Below are 6000 nucleotides of genomic sequence, written 5' to 3'. Positions count from 1 at the left end.
GGCTCTTCATACTTGGACTTCATTAGAATTGGTTTTATTCCAGTTCAAGGTCTCTTGGGTCAAAAATAGCATCGTTTTGCCCTGTAACCTTAGTGTTGAATGTTTGACATGTAACCTTTGCATACTCATGCATTTTAGTTTTTCATTCTTGTATTCATTGCTTCTTGGGTTCCCTGATTATAGCTAGCTAGATAGCAAAACATCTTCTAAGGGGAAGGAAATCACCAAAGAGTGAGTGTATCTCGAGGAAAGACAACTTGTTTAGTGAGTGGCTGATTTGTAGTTGCATAGTCTTAATAAGAGTAGTATAGTATTTCATTATATGTTTTATACCCTATTTCTTATATCAAATTATATTTCATTTTCTTTACCAAGGATGAATTTATTTTAATGGTTTGAATATATATATTTGAATACTTGAAATATAAAAAATTATATTGCAAAAACCTAGAATACTTATGAGTGTTTATTTTGAAAGAAGTTTTCTTGTATGCATATGTATTTACATTCCTAGTGAAATATGGTTTGATGTGTATTTATTTATTTAGCCACAATATGATGGATTTCTTGATCATGAGTTGAAAATTGGAAATACTTATATTTATTTGTTTGACTTTGATGGTGCCTACGAGCCACTGCTCGACCTTGGACTTCAGTCTGACACTACATTGGGGTTCCCACTGTCTGACCTAATAGGAAGCGGCATGGTCAACCCTATGTTCACCCTTGGTCAAGAGGTGCGTAAAGCCATTGAAAAGATTCAGCAAGGGTGATATCTTCATTTATGTAAGAGACCCGGGGTCACCACATGGGAATCTTAATGGCTGATAAATGCTTGTGTATGAATATTATGAAGTATAATTTTCTCACATTGAGCATCACTTTTATCATATTTTATGGCTCATTTGTGTGTATTTGTGTTCTTTTGTGCATTTAGGGTTGTGGAGACAAGTTTGGAAGAAAAGAAGCAAAAATGGATCATGGATGCAATTGTTGAGGAAATTCTTGGACCAAACAAGGATCAAGGCACAAGTTGTGCTCATAGACATGTACGTGTGTGCCAACCTCTAAAATATTTAAGTGAATACACAAAGTGGAGGGGCACAAAGGCAATCACACTCATATGTTCCGACTTGTGCAACATTGTCAAGAGCTTTGTCAATGTGTTTGAAAGCAAGACGCGACGTGATCTACCCCATGGTTATGTGCCCAACTTTGGCGAAAGTATTGTAGTAGTTTACTATAGTAAATCACTGTAGTAAAATCATTGTAGTAATTATTGTTCACACCATGCAGGAAAAACGCAGCCTGGAAATCCACAAGCCCGTATGGAATTTTCACAGGGTGTATGGATGCCCGATTTCAGCCCTATAAATACCACTTGGAGAGTTTGATTTGAGGGATCTTCTTCCTATCTTTTGTCTATCTTTTGGGGAGAGCTCGGCTAGGGTTTGGAGAGGTTTTTGCTGGGAATTTAGGAGTAGTTCCATAGCATTCGACATCGTTTTCCTTTGGACGAGAGCTATTGGGGGAGCTTTTATAGGCATTGATTCGACAAGGTGTGCCCTAGGCTTGACAAAGGAGTCTTTGGAGAAAACGAGGCGGCTCTTGAAAACCATCGACACTTATGACATGGGGGTTATCTCTATGGATTGCTTGCACTTATTTTTGATTTTCATCTTTAACTTTGTATTGCTCCATGGAGAGCTAAACCCTAGCGGGTGCTTGGAGTGGTAAACCCTAGGATAATTTTGTTTCATTGAATTCTATTATGCTTCTTTAATTGATGTTTTAATTGAGTTTCAATCTTGTATGATTATTATTGTGATATTCCCTTAGAGTGACACTAGGGTCGAGAATCCATCTAGGTAATCCAATGAAGGGGTAACAACTTCATTAGTGTTAGACTTAGTGAGATTGAAGAGGGTTGAGAAGGTGAGTCGAGAGGTAGTGGAACGTCTCCTTTTCCCTCCGACGTGATTTATCCTACCTCCATGTTACAAGAATTCTTTGCGATCATAATAGAGTGAAGTACTAAGAGACCTTCCCCACTAGGGCTTAGTTGCGTGAGTGACAGAGTGAAGTGTTGAGTTATCCTTAGTGCTGGGGCTTAATTATAGTTAGGGATCTTTCGCCTGGACCAAAGGGTTAGATCTAGGTTTGAAAATAGGGTTTATCACTTGGAATACCTAGAGTTTCAAGCAGTCCCACACAGTGTGAGGTGTTGAGAGTATCCCTTTCCGTTGGGGCATAGTATAGAGGGCTAGTTACTGTTGACCTTAGGTTTGGGACCGTGTGTCTTTGGATCTCCACAATTAATTAAACTTCAATTATGAGGCATAATATTAGTCTTGCACTTGAAACATTAGTCTTAGGGTGAGTATTGTTCGGGTACCCCATTTTACCATTGACTGTTCTCTCTGATTACTCTTTCTTGTTCGTTTTTCTCTTTTATTTTTCTTTGCATTAATATCTTGAACTAAATCACAAATTGGTTTTCACTCTAGCTAAATAGCAATACTTCTTGCTTCTGAGCAACTATTCCCTGTGGATTCGCCTAGCCACTCACCGAGGTATTTTATTACTTCGACGACCGGTGTACTTGCGGTACACACACGCAAGGGGTGTGCCAAGTTTTTGGGGCTGTTGTTAGGGAGTAGCGTTTTAGAAGCATTTGTACTTTGTCATTTTAGCTATTCATCACTTGTTCTACTTCACACTTTCTTATTCTTTCATCGTTCTAATTTGTTTTTCTTTCTTTAGTTGCAGCTCCAGGTTATGACCCGAGGCAACCCTTCAACTTTGGTTGAAGGTGATTCAAAAATTGGAAAAAGAACTCATAAACAGGGAAAGGAACCTATACAAGAACAGTCAGATCAAGCTGAGATAGAAGTTGAATGGGTCTGATAATATGGCTAAACAACATGAGCAATAAAGGACACTCTCAGATTATACAAGACCCGCAGTCTCTTGGCACACAGTCTAGTATTGTACGGCCACCGATCACAGCTCAGAATTTTTGGCTCAAGCCAGGCTTCATCCAGATGCTACAACAGGCAGCACTGTTTAATGGGTTGGCCGATGAGGATCCGAACAACCACATTGAGAATTTCTTGGAAGTGTGTGACATGCTCAAGATTAATTAGGCCGCGAATGATGCCATCAAATTGTGGGCCTTACCATTTTTCTTGAAGGGGAGAGCAAAGCAGTTGTTGCATTCATTACCTAGAGCATCGATCACTACTTGGGAGAAGATGGTGGAAGCTTTTCTAGCTCGATATTTCTCTCCTGGAAAATTCACGAAGCTTAGGAATGAAATATCCTCTTTTGTGCAAATGCAATTAGAATCTCTTTTTGAGACATGGGATAGGTTCAAGGATCTCCTGTGGAAATGTTCTCAACATGGGTTCAACGAGTGGATGATTATCCATACTTTCTACAATGGTTTGAACCCAACCACGAAGCAACTACTTTATGCTGCAACAGGAGGTACCTTAGGCAGTAAAACCCCAGAAGAAGCTCGACAGCTCATTGAAGAGATTTCTATGAGTAGTTATCAGTGGAATACACGAGACAAGAAGAAGGTAGCCGGACTTCATGAGATCGATGCAGTCACATCATTGGCAGCCCAGGTTGAGTCCTTGAGCAAGAAGTTAGACACCCTAACTTCTCCTAGAGTGGTAGCAGTGATGAGTTGCACCAGGTATGGGGGTGGACATGCTTCATCTGATTACCCGATTGGTATTGGTGGTACAACTTTAGTGGAACAAGTGGATTTTGTAGGAAATGCAATGAGAGGTCAAGGAAATCCGTATAGAAATACCTACAATCCGGGGTGGAGGAGCCACCCAAATCTTTCTTGGAGTAATCAAGGGCAATAGAAGACTATGACACCATCGGGTTTCCAACAACAACAAGCCCCTAACATGGAGAACAAAGTTTCAGGTTTGGAGAACTGGATGACTGATTTAGAGAAGGCTTTAACCAAGTTCATTCAATCTTCGGACACGAGATTTCGATCAGTTGAAGCTACACTTCGTAATCACACGTCATCTTTGCATAACTTAGAGAACCAAGTCAGTCAAATTGCAAAGTCACTTTCAGAAAGACCTCGAGGGAGTTTGCCTAGCAACACGGAGACCAATCTAAGAGAACATGTGAAGGCGATCACTTTGAGGAGTGGTCATAAAGTTGAGAGTAAGCTCTCTACTGAAAAGATGAGGGTTGAGTCACCCAAAGAAGTGGAGGTTGAGAAGATAGCTAAAGAGAAAGAGGTGGCACCCCCACCTTAGAAGCCAAGAATTCCTTATAGTTCAAGGTTGAAAAATGACCAAAATAATGAGCAATACAAGAAGTTTTTGGGTCTATTCAAGCAATTGCACATCAACATCCTATTTGTGGAGGCGTTGTCTCAACTGCCTCGCTATGCAAAGTTCCTTAAAGACCTCTTGACCAACAAGAGGAAGATGGAGGAGAGTGCATCTATGATCCTAGATGCTTCATGTTCGGTGGTATTGCAAAAGAATATGCCGAACAAGAAAAAGGACTCCGGTAGCTTCATCATTCCGTGCAACATTGGTAACTTAGGTGAAGAGAAGGCATTAGCAGACTCAGGGGCTAGTATCAATGTCATGCCTTATACATTCTTCCAAAAGCAAAGTTTGGGAGAACCAAGACCCACTCGGATGACACTTCAATTAGTTGACGGATCGATTAGACATCTAAGGGGCATCATTAGGGATGTACTTGTGAAAGTCGACAAGTATATCTTTCTTGCGGACTATGTGGTGTTAAATGTGGACTGAGAATGTCGAGGTTCCATTGATACTTGGGAGGCCATTCTTTGGCACTTCCAAGGTTCTCATTGACATAGACGATGGGGAATTGACACTAAGAGTTGGAGACGATAAGATAACATAATCGTCTTGCTGAAGCCATACGACATTCTCTTGATTTTGATGATACTTTATATTTTCTTGACACTACTGATGAGTTGATTGATGACTATGTGTAGAAAATGTTGTGTCTAGACCCATTGGAGGGGTGGCTAGACCAAGAAGCGGAGAATGAAGTAAATTTCATCTCTTGGTTTAGTGGACAAAGTGCAACCTGCTCGGGAGTAATGAAGAGGATAATCCAAAAGCTAAAAATAATAAGGAGACGTCACAAGAAGCGTCCCAATGCGAGTAGAGATTAGCATTCATGAAGTAAGGGTGACACACCCTTGTGTGGTAAAAAACCCGATCACTCCCCCTCTATCTTGAAAAAAATTGTGTTCATCATGCTTTCAAGTTGTAGGTAAGATGGAAACTTTTCTTCATGAAACCCCGTGAGGTAAAGTTCAGTGTACGTCAAGCTTAGTGACGTTAAATAAGCGCTTCTTAGGAGGCAACCCAAGTCTTTACTGCTTTTTTAGGTCTTAGTTTAGTTCTTGCATGCATAAGAGCCTTTAGTGTTGGTGTTGATCTTAATATGTTATTGTTGTGTTTTTCTTATGGATCGTTAGTGTTTTATTGTACTTCATTGTGATTGGCAAAGTTTTAGGTCATTTGAGCGCATTTTCATGAGTCTCTGGTCAGTTCGTCATCTTATTCGCAGTCTCTGTATAGTATTTTGATGTTACAGAATTTTTCTGCAGAGTCTACAGGTTTTTAAGCAATCCAGAGAAGACACACGGTCGTGTGGAAATTTTCACACAGGTGTGTGTATCCGTTTAGAGCTCATCTTCTCCATCCCGAGAACACATAGGGGCATGTGAGTGCCCCTGTGAGTGACCCTGTGAAGAGCACACGCCCATGTGGAATTTTTCACAGGGGCGTGTGAATCTCTGCAGAGAAAATCTTTCCATCCTAAGAAGACACAGGGTGTGTGGCTGCCCCTTTGAGCCCCCCTGTGAATCTACACGCGCGTGTGAAATTTCCATAGAGGTGTGTGGAATACTTAAAAAAATTTTTTGGGAGAATAGAGAAACCATAGGGACGTGTGGATGCCCCTATGGGA

At 40.6% G+C, this 6000-nt stretch overlaps 1 non-coding gene across 1 annotated transcript; it reads right to left on the bottom strand.

Moving 5' to 3' along the window:
• Positions 1-3302: 3302 nt before the first annotated feature.
• Positions 3303-3409, bottom strand: LOC120257343. The gene has a single exon (XR_005535650.1). It is a non-coding gene; the product is annotated as a small nucleolar RNA R71 (small nucleolar RNA).
• Between the last annotated feature and the right edge of the window lie 2591 nt (positions 3410-6000).

The sequence above is a fragment of the Dioscorea cayenensis genome, unplaced genomic scaffold (genome assembly GCF_009730915.1).
Source record: "Dioscorea cayenensis subsp. rotundata cultivar TDr96_F1 unplaced genomic scaffold, TDr96_F1_v2_PseudoChromosome.rev07_lg8_w22 25.fasta BLBR01002029.1, whole genome shotgun sequence".
NCBI classification, from domain to species: Eukaryota; Viridiplantae; Streptophyta; class Magnoliopsida; order Dioscoreales; family Dioscoreaceae; genus Dioscorea; species Dioscorea cayenensis.
The sequence above is the reverse complement of the archived record's forward strand: the minus strand, read 5'-3'. Positions and strand labels throughout refer to the sequence as shown.